General features: G+C 36.5%; 1 protein-coding gene across 2 annotated transcripts in view; it reads left to right on the top strand.

Annotated features, from left to right (window-relative positions):
* Positions 1-5,269: 5,269 nt before the first annotated feature.
* Positions 5,270-18,058, top strand: part of LOC311294657 (uncharacterized protein) — a 94,781-nt gene continuing 81,992 nt past the window's right edge. For both annotated transcript variants that reach the window (XM_084415648.1, XM_084415649.1), the window contains exon 1: positions 5,270-5,347. The gene's annotated coding sequence lies outside the window, so the exon portion shown is untranslated. The remainder of the gene's footprint in view (positions 5,348-18,058) is intronic.

Genomic DNA, 18,058 nt, shown 5'->3' with positions numbered 1-18,058 from the left:
ATGGTTGTGATTAGTAATTAATTAGTAATTCTTTATAATTTGTCATAATTAACGATGCCAATCTCATTAAACAAATGATTGATTACCTAATAAGGAACTATCTAAATTTGAGTCCTAAATTTGATATTCCTTACTGATTAGTTATAAGCTTGTTTCCATATTAGTTAACAGTAGTAGCTGAAGTGTTAATGTAGAACTACTAATTAGTCCTGCATTACTTCCTGCATAGTTACTTATTATTGACGGACCATTATTCTAAAGAGTTACCCATAATTGTTTTAACAATGTGCAAACTGACATTATAGATGCCACTCGCTTTGCAAAACCCAAACAAAAACACACCTTGAGAGTGCATGCTTTCACTGTTATTATGCAGTTAAAATGCCTCCATATTCAAGATATTCATCAGGAGAGGATGCTGGGATGTAATATCTTGGACTTTGCATTAGTTCCCAGATCAGATTATTCGACTCTTTTTATTGCGCAAAGTTCCTTCATCTATCATCCCCACATTTCAGCTGCAAAACGTAATATTTAACTTACACAATGCTGTCGTTTCTAATAATATATTGAGTCAATGTCATGGAGATAAATTTGCACTAACATACAAAGTGCTTTTTGCAATTCATTAAATACGATACAAATGAAATCTAAGGCATTCAGAGTATTGTATTTTTATTTAAGGCTATTTACAGAAAGAAAAATAAATAGGTTATGGATCGATGATCGATATTCTATTAAAGGTCAATATTTATGTACATTAATATACATATAATAAACATGTTTTTAGGCTCTGATGTAAACAAATAAAGGGTTATCCAATTGTTTTTTGCACCGTTAGCGTCTCCTGTCATCATTATGATATATCATTCGGTTTTACACCATAAGAACTGCTCCACACTGAGCAGATAATTTACAATAAAGTGATTTTGACACAGATAAGTTTCTTTTTAAGAGTCTTAACATTAATGAATATGCTTTCAATGCTTGCGTTTATTATTGCAAACTCTTGTTTTTACTCCTCTCTGTTTAATTTAAAATGAGAAAAAACAATATTACAGTGTCCCTCTCTAGAACCGTCTAAATATACTCATTACTGATCTGTCTATAAAGTTTTATTTCAGGATAAAGAAGTAACCCATAATTAAATAAATGAAGAGATTGACTTACATGTTACCTGTGAGAAATGGACAAGCACTGCCTGGCACTGAACCGTGAGTGTATGTGTGTGTAGATGCATGTAAAAATTCACTGTTTGGGCAATAATGTGTCATGCTGAACATTATTATTACCCTTCAGGTCCTCTTAGTTCAGTTTAACACATATTAACATATAAAGCCATTCTTCAGTTTGTCTTAAATAAATAAGGAAAAGGTCCATAGATTCTGTATGGGCCTGCTTATGATTAAATGTTGATGATTCAGGGAAAGTTATTGGTAATTTGCAGTTTCGTGAAAGATAAGGTATGATTAATAATACTGTGCGAAACTTCATCCCGGTTCTGGAGAGGAAGCGCTGCAGAAACAGTTTCCTGTAGGGGAGACTGGGGATGGTTGTAACATTTTTGACATTTCTGTCTATATATTGAAGTACTTTTAAGTCAGTGTGCTCAAAATATGATTCAAACTCATTACAAGTTTCTGCTATCAAATGACATGCTATTATATTTGCACCAAACAGGAAATGCATGGTTTAGTTTCAAACACGAGGAGAGAAATGTTAAATTCACCCCATAGTCTGGGTTAGTTGTACATACCCTGGGGTGATATGTAACATAATGAAATAAGGATTATGACAAAAAAATGGATTTATTCAACACTGACTTTTCTATATAACTGATGTGTGTTTCTGTGTGTGTCAATCTCAGTCTCAGTGTGTTTGTCACTCTCAGTCATAGTAATTGACCATTATATTGTGTGTGTGTGTGTGTGTGTGTGTGTGTGTGTGTGTGTGTGTGAGGTGTTAGGTTGTAATGTTTTGTTGTTACAACTAACCTCAAGTCTTGTTGTTAACTAACCCAGAGTCATGTAGCCATGAACTAGCTCCCCTTACATCTCCTGTAACAGGCAAAACATTAGCACTAACAACTTGCATGAAAAGACAAAGGCACACAATAAACATTTAAATTTGATGAGTTTTATGAACTACAAAGGAGAAATTCCCATAACAAAAATAAACAAAGCAAGTAAAAAAAGTTACTTTCCCACTAAGCAAAATGATGTCCGAAAGACGTCTTTTCAATGTCTTTGTTACAAAAATCGGACGTTGAAATGACGTCCACTGAGGAGCCAGAATGAAAGTTTTTATGACGTCTTTTTTTGACGTGTTCTGCACGTCCGATATAGACGTTCATCGAACCTTCGTACAAGTTTAAAAACTAGTTCAAATGTGGCCATTGTGGACATATTTCAACATCAATTAATGGTCTCATTTAGACATAATTACTTTGACTATTGCAGTCAGATGATCTTAGTGAGAATTAACAGAGGTTTAGATGTTGATATTTGTTTCATTTGAAGTGTCACCATTGTGGTGATCAGTGTTTTCTTTAGTTGGGCTCTTGGTCCCCGTTCCTTTTACTTTAACTTTTCTTTGGCTGCTGTAACAGTGTGTTTGTGTAGCACAATTGTTGTGGCAGAGAAAGCCTAGAAAAAGTTTGAGCCCACTAAGCAAAATGATGTCCGAAAGACGTCTTTTCAATGTCTTTGTTACAAAAATCGGACGTTGAAATGACGTCCACTGAGGAGCCAGAATGAAAGTTTTTATGACGTCTTTTTTTGACGTGTTCTGCACGTCCGATATAGAGACTTTCATCGAACCTTCGTACAAGTTTAAAACTAGTTCAGATGTGGCCAATGTGGACATATTTCAACATCATTTATGGTCTCATTTAGACATAATTACTTTGACTATTGCTGTCAGATGATCTTAGTGAGAATTAACAGAGGTTTAGATGTTGATATTTGTTTCATTTGAAGTGTCACCATTGTGGTGATCAGTGATTGCTTTAGTTGGGCTCTTGGTCCCCTTTCTTTTTACTTTAACTTTTCTTTGGCTGCTGTAAAAGTGTGTTTGTGTAACACAATTGTTGTGGCAGAGAAAGCCTAGAAAAAGTTTGAGGTGTTATCAGCTCAATGTTGATGATGACATAATCATCACAAAATGGGCATCTGTGTTTAAAGTTTTGTGTTTATATTTGGCATTCATAACCACCAACCTTGTGGAACTGCATTATTGGTGCCAAAAGCATTAAAATGATCACTTATTTGAAAGTGTATAAATATAGCATGTGCTCAACAGCATGATGTTTTGAGCAAATGTATCATATAGTCACACACAGACATCAAGATTGTGCATATGATTCACAACAATGGTGACAATTAAAAAAAAAAAAGCTTCATGCTGCAATGCATGATGGGTAGCTTTCATAGTACAAAACTCATCCTTAATTCCCAAGCTTTTTTGTTTTGATTGTCACCGTTGTTGTGATTCATATCCAAAATCTTGATGTCTGTGTGTGACTATATGATACATTTGCTCAAAACATGTGCTCATCATTTTAATGCTTTTGGCACCAATAATGCAGTTCCACAAGGTTGGTGGTTATGAATGCCAAATATAAACACAAAACTTTAAACACAACATTAAAGGCCCATTTTGTGATGAGTATGTCATCATCAACATTGAGCTGATAACACTTCAAACTTTTTCTAGGCTTTCTCTGCCATAACAATTGTGTTACACAAACACACTTTTACAGCAGCCAAAGAAAAGTTAAAGTAAAGTAAAAAGAAAGGGGACCAAGAGCCCAACTAAAGCAAACACTGATCACCACAATGGTGACACTTCAAATGAAACAAATATCAACATCTAAACCTCTGTTAATTCTCACTAAGATCATCTGACTGCAATAGTCAAAGTAATTATGTCTAAATGAGACCATAAATGATGTTGAACTATGTCCACAATGGCCACATTTGAACTAGTTTTTAAACTTGTACGAAGGTTCGATGAACGTCTATATCGGACGTGCAGAACACGTCAAAAAAAGACGTCATAAAAACTTTCATTCTGGCTCCTCAGTGGACGTCATTCAACGTCCGATTTTTGTAACAAAGACATTGAAAAGACGTCTTTCGGACATCATTTTGCTTAGTGGGTTCTTACCTCAAAATTGTTTTTCCCACTCTAACATCAGTTATGTTTGCCCCAGGGCTCTTCTTTATCACAAGTTGAATAAGGACTAAACTGAGCATGTGCGAAATGAATCAGGTGATTTGTAGTTCCTGATTGGACAGATTGGAATTGTTACAACTGACCCGTGTTACAACCATCCCCGCTCTCGCTGTCGAAACTCGGAAGATGCTGTCGAGGTGACTCAGGTCATTTATATCCAGCAGATTATATTGCTTTGTTTGTTAAATGGACCATATTTCTGTTTTATTTCATAACAGAAGTTCTATTTTATATCAGAGGTATATTAAAAGATTAATGAACACTAACAAATTTACAAACTGTTTGCCTATAATAAAGAATGGTGATGCAATAGTGACTATAATAGTGAATGATTGGGTGGGAGGGGGGATGTGATTGGCTCGAAATGCATTTTCAATTTGCATATTGAATTTTGCTACATTCATTGCAGGACATTTAATGAAAATGCAATCATAAGTGTCTTAACTGTGAGTGTAAATGCAATTAAGAAAAATAACATTTAAATGATCATTTTGCTTCATTTTTTTTAGCTTGAACATGTTAAACATATCTAATAATTTCTGCAATACATTTTAATTTTCATTTTGCAACTTATAAACCGTTAACATATGTATTCAATTTACATATTAAAACTAGTGTATGAAATGGAAAATGTAAATTATATAATTCAATTTTCATTTTCATTTTGCACCAAACGTTGCACAAATGTAATGGAAAATGTAAATTGAAATACAGAAATGTATTCCCATTTTACACATTGCATTGTCATTTAGCATATTACATTTCAAATTGAATATTGCTACCATACATTTTAGGCACAAATGCAACACATTTGTGAATAAATCCAATTTCCAATACAAAATCTAAAAGACCACATATATTTTTGGAAATTCAAGAGTCAGTTCAACACAACTCAATATTTGTGTGCCTAATATTTGAATATAATATAATATAGTAATGGCGGATGCCATCTTCTTGACCCACACTCCTAACTGGCAGATGGCGGTAAAGCAGCAATAAGTTTAATGCCAACCGCCATAAACAAGCAAGAAGAAGAACAAGCGCTGCAGAGACTCTGGTGGAGTTTCCTGGACAGTTCTGGAACTCGGAAGTTACTGTTGGTGAATGGCAGGTAATTTATATCCAGTCCAAATTGTTAACATTGTTTCGTTTGATATTTTAAATGGACCATGTGTCGCTGGAATCTAATTTAATCAGATCTATTTCATAACTCGATTGCATAATAGTCTGATAAAAAAACACTTACAAACTCTTAAGTGTATTGGTAATCGGGTCAAAATCACCATAAAGTGCCTTTGAGACTTCACAATTTCCACAAAAAAATCTGAGATTTTCCATTTAACTTCATATGTGTTGTATTAAGGAGACATTAGGCTGTTAGAAATGCATATTGGTCAAGCTCTTTTTATAAATTAACTGCAAGCTGACAATATACGAGCAAACCATAAAATATGTCCACCCTGTCATGGACAAATTCATAGTAGAATAAATACATTTTCATTGCATAGTGATTATAAAATGTAGATCTGTGGAAAGATAATGTGTCCCTTTCCCAACAAAACATTTTAGTTAATGTTAAAAGTATTTTGATAATAATGAAGTTACTGCTTAAATATGTATTGCCCAATAAAATATGCGATAGTTGCACATTCTATTCTAAATAAAATCTAACAACAAAGATATTTAGTCAAACTTTAAAACAATACTAACCTATATAAGTGAAATATAAGTGTAGATACTTACTGTGTGTGTTGCAGATGTTTTAACATCCACTGAAGAAAGACCAAATGGGGGAGGGGATGTCACGGAGTACATCAGTTGGTTTCTTAAAGGGGTGTTTACCCCATAATGACAGGGTGGACAGCAATTTCAGGGACACATGCAAACTGCTTAATATTATTATGACCATAAAATATAAATAATCAAAATGACTTGTTTTATTAAATAGCTTGCTGAGGACAAGAAGTACATTAAAAAAGTAACCACTTTTTACACTCACTGAAGTTAGCTGAGCAGCGTGCGGGACATGCCAAAATCGCATACATCCAATCAAAGAAAATGGTATAAAATCAGAAAAACACATTTCAAGAGACGTATCATTGTTCTTGTATGTGTGTAAGTGTTTGGCCATTTATAATACAACCTCAGAATTTCATTATTTTGCTTTATGTTCATGATGACTGAGCGATTCTGATGAGGACACCAAAGGCACTTTATAGTGATATTGACCCAATCTACGGAGCCCGGGAAGTCACCTGTGGGAGAAAAAAAACAAACAATCCGTGCGACGGTTTGGCAATCCGTCCGCTCAGTTTATAAACCGTACTCACGAATTCTCAAACTGTTCCCTCGGTTTAATAAACCGTACCCACGAGTTTCTAATCCGCGCTCTCAGATTTGTAAACCGTGCCTTCAGTTTTTGCAATCTGTACCCACAAATTCATAAACCGTGCCCACGCTTTCGCAATCCGTTCCCACGGGTTTGTAACTGTATTCACAGATTTGTGGCTCACTCTCATTTTAGAAGAACACGTTGTTAACGAATCTTATTGTATATTGTTTTATTGAATATTAAGTGGAATACATCAAATTGACATACGTCTGCATGCTTAAAGTGATTCTCGATTTAATATGAATGATGTGCATCAAAATCTTTTGTTTATTTGTGATATAATGTTAGCACTTTATTATTATTTTCTAACCTGTATTATGACTGATATTTGACGAATTGCTTTGTTCATTTTTTTGTAAGTTTTGGACAAAACCGTCTTCAAAATATGTAGCCTAAAATGTAATAATAATAATTATTATTATTATTAAGTATACTTGAATACTTAAGTATACGCACTAAGTATACTTGAAGTTGTTCCAGTTTAGGACACAAAAGTACACTAAATACACTTAAAGTTATGCTTTACTACAATTTAATTACAACTAAAATATACTTAGTACAAAATTAGTTGTTTCAAAATAGCACACTTCAAGTTAACTAATCATTAACACACTTGAAGTATACTGAACAGCTTGCACTGGCATTATTGTCCACGTTGTGTTCCTGCTCTGAATTCAGCTCTAAATCTGGTGAAACAACAGGTAAGTCTTCCACAGCTTCAGTTTGAGGTGAAGGACACACATTGAGGTAGTATGAATGAACTCCCAGCTGGCTGTGAACACACGCATTTCAGCACTCACAATCTCTCTATCATTATCTGAAAGAGCGCATCTGGAACTTCATGTCTGGCAAACGTTGATTTGAGAACCGTAATGATTTGCTTACTTGTCATATAGCCTAATTTAACTTAGCAATTTCAGGCTACTTGGAAAAGTAGTCCACACAGAGGAGATAATCAGCATCTCTGAAGTGAAATATCCATTCAGACCTTTGACCGAGCTCTTTCTGGGATAGGATGTGACAAGCGGCTCTCTGGAATTGCTGTTTCTGTGCTTTTTGCAGATGTCACATTTACTGGCAACATCTTCAATTTGCTTTGCCATCCCTGGCCAGAACAAGACGTCTCTGGCTCTTTCCCTGTGCTTTACCATACCCATGTGTGCATCATGAGTTGATTTCTTGACGGGTCATTTCACTCGTCAAGAAATCACTGGAAACTAGCGAGATCGCAAAACGAACATGATAAAAACGGCTGTTTGTTGGGATTTTTGTTGTTTACGTAAAGATTTAAAATGTTGATGTTTTACCTTGGGCTGGACAATAATTCAATATTAATATCGCGATATAATTTTTTTCAATAATGGTGATATGATTTTTAAACACATTTCCGATATTTTATTATAGGGGAGAGCAGGGATGATTGAAACACTGAGATTTCCTTGAAAACCACGGTAACACTTTACTTGAAGGGGTGTGCATAAGACTGACATGACACCTTCATAATCATGACATGGCAGATGTCATATATGAAGGAGGTCTTATGCATGTTTATGACAACTGTCATTAAGTGTCATTCACTCAATTATGACATTTTTAATGCAAATATGACATTGTTTGAGATGTTTGTGTTATGACAACTTGACATTACCAATACATCATAAGCTGTTAGTGTCTTTGTCATGACAACTTGACATTACCAAGACAACATAAATTGTCATAAATATGTCATAAACATGACATAGCAGATTAACTATCAAACTTAAGAAACCACTTAGCTTTATGGGTTAACATTTCATTAAACTGTCAGGTGGTTGGTTTTGACATTGGCTGTCATGAGCCCATTATAACTGTGTCATGAATGTTTTTCTTGACCTCAACTACAGTGGTACAAATTTAATTTGTCATTAAAATGTTATAATGGCTTCATGACAGCCAATGTCAAAACCAACCACATGACAGTTTAATGAAATGTTAACCCATAAAGCTAACTGGTTTCTTAAGTTTGATAATTAATCTGCTATGTCATGTTTATGCCATATTTATGACAGGTTGTGTTGTCTTAGTAAAGTCAAGTTGCCATAACAAAGACATCTCACACAATGTCATATTTGCATTAAAAATGTCATAATTGAGCGAATGACACTTAATGACATTTGTCATAAACATGCATAAAACCTCCTTCATATTCATGACATGTGTCATGTCATGATTATGACGGTGTCATGTCAGTCTTATGCACACCCCTTCAAGTAAAGTGTTACCAAAACGACTCACGTGACACGTACGTCAAATTTCGTTGCACGCAATGCCTACCATACCCGCGAAAACATTTCTTCGTTACGTTGTGCCGTTTTGGAGTTTTGAGTGCGGTAAGTGAATTCTTTTGTGCGGTACTTTTTTTTGACTGAAAAGTTGGATTTATTGTTTCATGTGCCATTGTAATGATAATACGGCAGGTGTATTAGTACTGCAACACACCCTTAAGTGTGCAATATCAGAGTTTTTTAGTTTAACCCTCTGGGCTTCTTCGCCCGAAAACGGGCGAAAACTTGAACGTTTCGAATTGTTTAATTTTTTTGCTTCATCGGATGGGGGTGAAACTTGGTGACTTTTGTTTTATTACCTATATGAACACACAAAAAAATCAAGGAGATGATTCTGATATGTTAAAGGGTTGTAAAAAAAAAAGTCACACTTAGCTTCCTCCCGCCCGAAAACGGGCGACATAGGAAATGAATGGGAAATACGAAAAAATAGGAAAACTCAGAGAAACTTTTGGTGGTACAAGCTACAGATCAGCCACTGTGCTGAAAAAAAGTGTTCAGCAATGAAGGGGTGACACTCTAAAACATCAAGAGTGCAAATAAGACACCCTCCCCCCCCACACACACACACCCACACACACAAACACACACACACACACACACACACAGAGAAATGAACTGGTAAGACTGAAACAGCAAATTTTGCCCCAAACTATATAAAAATGATATAATCATAATAACTCCAAAACTATAGCAAGGAGAGTCAAAAGGTAGGTATCGTTTGAAAGAACTCTTTTTAAATTTTTTGAAAATATAAATATACATTACATTTGGACATTGTCCTGCCAAGAAACAGCGGATAAAAGACAATATATATATATATGTAATTTTTATTATGATTTTGCATATATTTCTTATTTGTCATGGAATAACTCAGGAAGGAAATAAGGTAGGAGGAAAATTCTTTTTTAGTGAAGTCCCCCTACATGTTAGCTGCATCTGGATAAAAAAATTATAATTTTTGGATAAAGGAATCAAAAGTTACAGCATTTGGAAAAGAGACAGCCTTTTTGTACAGTCTTTGACACCCACTCATGGGCAATTTTTTCTCCATGAAGAATATCTTGTCATAAAAGCAATAAATTATGTTAATTTTGGGCTCATTTTAATTGTAATAATATGCTGTAAAAAATGAAGTGCCATTTTCAATTATCTGAGAATGTTTCATGAGCTGTATGATGTTTTTGACACATTGCAGTACATTATTTTATAGATTATGAAAAAAAAAGAAATTCTATTTATCAGCAAATAACTCAGCAATACTTAAGAGTTTTTCAAAGTGGATACATTCACTGTAAAGTTCAGACTCTAAGCTTTCAAATGACATCAACTTTGTGTTAATCAAGGCAAGATTTTTGAAAAATATGGTAAAGAATATTTTCGCAGCTAGGTGGCGCCTGCTGGCGGTACACTCGGTTTTAGAGGGATTACTCAGCACTCGTTAGGAGTTAATAAATGTAATTAGATGCATTAAAAAGCTGAGCTTTAAAATGATATATAATTTGTGTTGTTCCATTCAGTGGTTGCTTAGTAATAATTTTTTTTTTTTTCCGAATGGGAATAAATCAAATAAATAAATAAAAAAGCAATAGGCCGCCTATAGGCGGTTATAGGACATGACACAAATTAATACATTTTGAAGCCACTAGATGGCGCTCTTCTCACTTTAATTTTTTTTTTTTTTAGGCCTGCACTCTATTTTGATGTGAAATGTTGCATTTATTGAAAAATAAAATAAAATAAATATATATATATATTAATTCTAATGGAAAAAATAGCTCATAAAAATTATATAATTAATGCAAAGTATCATAAAAAATTCAAAAAATTCTAAATAATAATCAGAAAACATTATAGAACAAAAATATATTTGATTGGTTATCCTGGGAAAAAGTAAAGTAAAATTTTAAGGCTTCGCCCGTTTTCGGGCGGGAGGAAGCTAAGTGTGACTGTTTTACGAAGAAGCCCAGAGGGTTAAGGGCAAAAGAGGTTTAAATGACAGGAGGCGCTGTCTGTTCATACTGTTCCTAGACTTGTTTCTTTTAATGCAAATTCATTTTCAATTACGCAACACATGTTATCTCTTTAATAATCATCAATTGTCCAATCTTCAATCAATTTCATTTATCGTCTCCTGGTTGACCTCGTTTTCTTCATTTTAACAGGCTATTCAACTAGCAAACACTCAATATGACTCAAGGAAGAAATGTAAGAATTAATTGTAAACGGATTTGTCTCTTTTCGTCAAAATAGCCAATTAGAAAGATTACAAAATGCGCATAGACTTTTCGCCTATTCATTGGGCGACAGAACAAAAATGGTTAAAATTAACCTTTAAATTAAAATAAATTACAAAATATGTTTGTAACAATAATATGTACATAAGTTACTTGTCAGGCATTGTTCACAAAAATAAGCATTAGATGAATAGTTGCTGTTTAAACTGTTATGTTTCATCCGTCCCACCCCTGTGTTGCAAACAAAGCACAACTACCGTTCAAAGTCAAATTTTACTTAAATCATTCTATATTTGTACCGAATAACACATGATACTAAGAAAACACATATGTGAGTTGTTGATCACAAAATAAATAAAAAAATCTATCTGTAACATTATCTTATAAAAAGACATTTACCTAAAAAGTGTTTCAACTGACCCGGCTCTCCATAGTAAATATGAACGCTTGAAGAAATCAGACAAATCATAATGGCTGTCACAATCATGTTTTTATTTTATCTGTCAGTAGCCTACGTCTTGTCTCTTTATACCGGGCTATAATTGTTATATATTTATCATAAAATAAAGCAACTTTTTTTTCGGGAGCTTCCTCTGTTTCTCTGACTGAAAATATCTGTAGCCTACTGGGAGTCGAGAGAGTGCTAAAGCACATCAGGTCGTATTTTTTGGTGGCATATTTGTAGAAATTATCATTCTTTCTAAATGTTATGTAGCCTGAGGTGTAGTTTAATGCATTTATGATGTAAGTACATATTGACTCCACTAGAGGGCCACCGAGGGTTACGGGGTTGTAGTTAAACGGTGAAGTTGACATGTTTGAGTGCGTTAGCAGCAGTAGCTGATCTGTTCTGTATTAATAAACATTCAGTTCGGAGACATAACTCTCCGTGTATGTAGTTTATGGGATACACTGCACGAGAAGAAACACTAAATATGTCCTGTAACTTCCAAATAAACAGAAACAGCCTCGACACTTACAACTCGAAATAAGTGTCCTCTTTCTTTTGTGAAATAGACCCAGCGGTAGCCTAATTTATTTCTGTGTGACTAATGTGCAATTTTGACATAAATGAATTAATTGTGATTAATGTATCACTTTTTATTGTAAACCTGTAGTAAAACATCGATGCTTAGGTTTTAATAATTTTAATTAGATTTAAATTAGTTAGCTGATAAAACTTCAATTTGTTGAGGCTATTAGCCCGGCACGGCCCTTTTAAAGGCCTGGCTCGCACTGGCCCGACAGTGGAAACGCGGCTATTCAGATTCATCAGTCGGAATGAATTCAGGGTGTCATCAACACTCAAAATGTCCGTTTTTGTTGTTGTTTTTTTTAAGCAACTCTGAGCACTTAAAACAATTATCCTGGCTGAAGCACTTTTTTCAATCTATAAGAATAATATAATCAACCTATATGTTAGCTTAAAGTTAAAAATATTAATATTAATAAGTTGAGTCTTATTATTATTTGACAGTGATTTCACATTTCTTGTTTGTATGAAGGCTAAATACAAATAAAATATTAACAATCATTTATTTGTACCATTTTTATTTCTAAAATATGATATAGTTTTATAGGAGGAGGTTTCAGAGACTTGGCAAATAAATGTTTCAGAAGTTTGTTGGTACAGGACATTTATTGTGGGCGTTCTTGGCAGTTTTTCCTGAGGATTTTCTTTTGTTCATATCGATATCGGAATTGTATCAGATCGACCGAAATTAAGAAGTATATTGTGATATAAATTTTGGCCATATCGTCCAGCCCTAGTTTTACCACAGTTTTTTTTTAATTTTTTTATTTTTATGACATATGCAGAGCTAAATGTGGATCAGACTGTCCGATATAAATAGACAAGACGTACTGACAGATAAAATAAATACACGATTGTGATAGCCTATATGATTTGTCCGATTTCTTCAAGCAATCGTAATTACCATGTTTACTATAGTAATGGTTAGCGTGCATAGTCTTCTCTTCAACATCGCATATCAATATTTCTTCCTTATGCGTTAATCTGAATCACATCGTATCACAAAAAGAAGTTGCCGGTGAAAACATGAATGACAACATGGCAGATGTATGTTCTGTTATGAGCGCACAGGATGAGCTTTCGCTCGTTCGTAGCACGCGGCTCGTGTTTACATCGGCCGCATGCTTTAATGCCATGTTTTGTCTTGTATTGTGTAACACACAGGTTGTGTTTTACACTGGCTGTGTGCTTTCATGTTGTCATGTTTTGTGTGAACTTATGAGTGCCCCACAAGGCCTGGAGGCCGTCCCAAAGCCTGCTGTCGGCCCAGAGGCCGTTCCCAAGCTCCTTGCCTTGGTGGCTCTTTCCATGCTGCGAGTCGTGTCTGTTCCACTCAAGCTCCTGGAGGCTGTTCCTGTGCAGCCCGCTGTCGTCCCTGAGCCATCCACTCTCACAGAAATGGCCAAGGATGCCATCCAAGAGCCGCCCGAGTGTCTTGCCCTTCCTGCTCCACCTAAACTCCCTGCACCACCCTGGCCCTCAGCCAGGGTTCCAGATCCGCCGAAGCCCGCTTGGTCTGTCCTTCCGGCACCGCCCTGGCCTTCTGTCAGGACTCTAGCCCTGCCTGAGCCTCCCTGGCTCAACCCTCCCGTCCCTCCCTGGTCTCTGCTAAAGACTTCCTGGACTGTCATGATAGCCCTGACCTGGCTTCCCTCCCTCCCTCCCTCCCTCCCTCCCTCCGTCTGTGAGTTGTCATGTTCCTGTCTTGTTTTTTGGTGTTTTTTTTGGTGGCGCCAGGTGGTGTCCCTTTAGAGGAGGGGTAGTGTCAGGGTTCTGTCACTTCTGTCTAGTCTATTTCTTGGTTTTGTGACAGACAAGACAAAACCGGAGTTTCAGGGCTCTGCATGTGCGGGGCGTGGTGTTTGGATCCCGGCACGTGGGGCTAGTTTGGTTTCGTTTGGTTTGTGTTCTGTTATGAGCGCACAGGATGAGCTTTCGCTCGTTCTCATGTTCTCTGTATTGTTGTGTGAGCGTGTGGTTTCGAATTTGCTTGAACCGTACACTCTTTTGTCTACGTGTGTTGTGTTTTGTGTAGCACGCAGTTCGTGTTTACATCGGCCGCATGCTTTCATGTCATGTTTTGTCTTGTACTGTGCAGCATACAGGTATATACAGTGAGGAAAATAAGTATTTGAACACCCTGCTATTTTGCAAGTTCTCCCACTTGGAAATCATGGAGGGGTCTGAAATTGTCATCGTAGGTGCATGTCCACTGTGAGAGACATAATCTAAAAAAAAAAAAATCCAGAAATCACAATATATGATTTTTTAACTATTTATTTGTATGATACAGCTGCAAATAAGTATTTGAACACCTGTCTATCAGCTAGAATTCTGACCCTCAAAGACCTGTTAGTCTGCCTTTAAAATGTTCACCTCCACTCCATTTATTATCCTAAATTAGATGCACCTGTTTGAGGTCGTTAGCTGCATAAAGACACCTGTCCACCCCATACAATCAGTAAGAATCCAACTACTAACATGCCCAAGACCAAAGAGCTGTCCAAAGACACTAGAGACAAAATTGTACCCCTCCACAAGGCTGGAAAGGGCTACGGGGAAATTGCCAAGCAGCTTGGTGAAAAAAGGTCCACTGTTGGAGCAATCATTAGAAAATGGAAGAAGCTAAACATGACTGTCAATCTCCCTCGGACTGGGACTCCATGCAAGATCTCACCTCGTGGGGTCTCAATGATCCTAAGAAAGGTGAGAAATCAGCCCAGAATTACACAGGAGGAGCTGGTCATTGACCTGAAAAGAGCTGGGACCACCGTTTCCAAGGTTACTGTTGGTAATACACTAAGACGTCATGGTTTGAAATCATGCATGGCACGGAAGGTTCCCCTGCTTAAACCAGCACATGTCAAGGCCCGTCTTAAGTTTGCCAATGACCATTTGGATGATCCAGAGGAGTCATGGGAGAAAGTCATGTGGTCAGATGAGACCAAAATAGAACTTTTTGGTCATAATTCCACTAAACATGTTTGGAGGAAGAAGAATGATGAGTACCATCCCAAGAACACCATCCCTACTGTGAAGCATGGGGGTGGTAGCATCATGCTTTGGGGGTGTTTTTCTGCACATGGGACAGGGCGACTGCACTGTATTAAGGAGAGGATGACCGGGGCCATGTATTGCGAGATTTTGGGGAACAACCTCCTTCCCTCAGTTAGAGCATTGAAGATGGGTCGAGGCTGGGTCTTCCAACATGACAATGACCCGAAGCACACAGCCAGGATAACCAAGGAGTGGCTCTGTAAGAAGCATATCAAGGTTCTGCCGTGGCCTAGCCAGTCTCCAGACCTAAACCCAATAGAGAATCTTTGGAGGGAGCTCAAACTCCGTGTTTCTCAGCGACAGCCCAGAAACCTGACTGATCTAGAGAAGATCTGTGTGGAGGAGTGGGCCAAAATCCCTCCTGCAGTATGTGCAAACCTGGTGAAAAACTACAGGAAACGTTTGACCTCTGTAATTGCAAACAAAGGCTACTGTACCAAATATTAACATTGATTTTCTCAGGTGTTCAAATACTTATTTGCAGCTGTATTGAAATAAATAGTTAAAAAATCATACATTGTGATTTCTGGATTTTTTTTTTTAGATTATGTCTCTCACAGTGGACATGCACCTACGATGACAATTTCAGACCCCTCCATGATTTCTAAGTGGGAGAACTTGCAAAATAGCAGGGTGTTCAAATACTTATTTTCCTCACTGTGTATATATATATATATATATATATATATATATATATGCATATAGGTCGTTTCTTGAAAAACAAAATACCCCGGTACACAAGGTGGCGCTGCGCAGCTTTAAGCTTCTGACACTCGCTTGTCACAGAGAAGAAGAAGAGAGCTGATATTTACGTGCTTGCCAAAACCATTCACACACTTTTTGCTAACTGGCAAACAGAAGATTGAAATTTCAAGCAGCAGCTTCGTTTGTCAAAGTTCTGTAAATAAAATGGAAAAACAAAAAATGCAAAAAGCTACGGCCCAAAAAGCTGATCTCTTACATTTCTAGTGAGCAACAAGCACTTTCACCTGTGGATCTGCTGAGATGCCAAGATAAGAACATCCTCCTCATAGGCAAACCTGGAATAGGAAAGACTACAGTTGTCCAGGAAATGTTGCGTCTGTGGGCAGAGAAAGATGACCGAGAGCTGGACTACATGTTTTACATTGATGAAAGTGCTTTGGCTCACAGTTCTAGCATTGGCAATTTGGAGTCTTTTTTCTTTGACGTATATTTAAAACCAATGGAAAAAGACAGAAAGGACGTGTTTCAAGATATTGAGGAAAACTCTGAGAATGTTGTTATTGTATTTGATGGCGTAGTCGATTTAGAAGAAAATTCCACCTTATGGAAGATCATGAACCACAAGCTCCTGCCTGATGCCAAGTGTTACGACCTCTCATAAAAACATCAGCTCTAAGAGAAGAGAGACTACGTAACATAAATAGAGATGCACCGATTGATCGGCTGGTGACCGGAATTGGCCGATTTTCACGTGATCGGCCGTGATCGGCGACCGGCCGGTCAGTCTGACAAATGGCGATTTTATGCCGGTCAAATGCACTCGGGCGCCGCATGATTTACATCGAGCAACATCAGCATCACACGTGCACTAGGAACACACATGTAGGAAACCTCGTGAATTACGTACGTTCAGACCGCAAGCGCGTATTTTTTTTCGGCGTGCATGTTAATCAATGAGTGCATTCACAACGGCAGCAGGAGCAGCGCGTGAGCGTCAAGCAGGAGCGTCGCGAGCAGTGAAGCGCGTGTTTCGGCGCCGAGTCTATTTGCTGCACTGCTTACGCTCAATTAAAGGGAAATTTTATTTATTATTTTATTGCCATTCCCTGTTTTCATACAGACGTTTAGTTTGCTAAATACATATATAAAAAAAATGATTGGATATTGAATGTGAAAAGGAAATGGTTCTTCCATAACACTGCACTTCAGATGTGTGTGAATTACCCACACCTGGAGTAATTTATATAGTTCTATTTTATAGCGTTTATCTGTTCAAAAAAAGATGTACTATGCAAATTGTAAAATGCTCTATTACAGAATAAATATTTGTGTGTGCTGTAAAGTGGTTAGAAAAAATGAAATCGGAATCGGCTAAAATCGGTATCGGCAGGTCAAACTTAATGAAAAATCGGAATCGGCCCAGAAAATTGTAATCGGTGCATCTCTAAACATAAACAAGAACGAGTAAATGGCGGAATCAATCAAATCTATTTATTTACTCACTCACAACAGACGTCACAATAATAACGAATATACCAACCAGGAAAAAATTTAACGGAACAGAACCAAAGGAAAAACAAAATACAGATCTAAAGACACTTGTCTGCTGGATAGCCCACAAGATCTAACATCGCTTTTCTTTCTTCTTCTTCTTCTTCTTCTTCTTCTTCTTCTTCTTCTTCTTCTTCTTCTTCTTCTTCTTCTAATTTTTAATGACGGTTGGCAAACAACTTTTTAATGTGCATTTCCGCCACCTTCTGAAATGGGGTGTGGATCAAAATAGCCTACTTTACTCACTAATTAAATAAATAAATGCATAAATATCTAATAAAATTATTATTAATACATTATCATTCACATCATTATTAATACAATTTTACTAACAATTAAACTCATATCCTTCTAATAAGCCCAGTTTTTTCCAAAAAAACTAAATATTGCTCTATACCCAACATGCCCTGAATTCAATTGTACTATTTCCTTCATTTCAAATCAATTTTTTTCTTTACTTAGCCTATCTTACAAAATCATCCTTTCCTGCTTATACCTTATCAACAGCATTCTCATTATTTAG

This window comes from Rutilus rutilus (assembly GCF_951802725.1).
Source record: "Rutilus rutilus genome assembly, chromosome: 1".
Classification (NCBI taxonomy): Eukaryota; Metazoa; Chordata; class Actinopteri; order Cypriniformes; family Leuciscidae; genus Rutilus; species Rutilus rutilus.
Note: the sequence above shows the minus strand (reverse complement) of the source record. Positions and strands in the feature narration are given on the sequence as shown.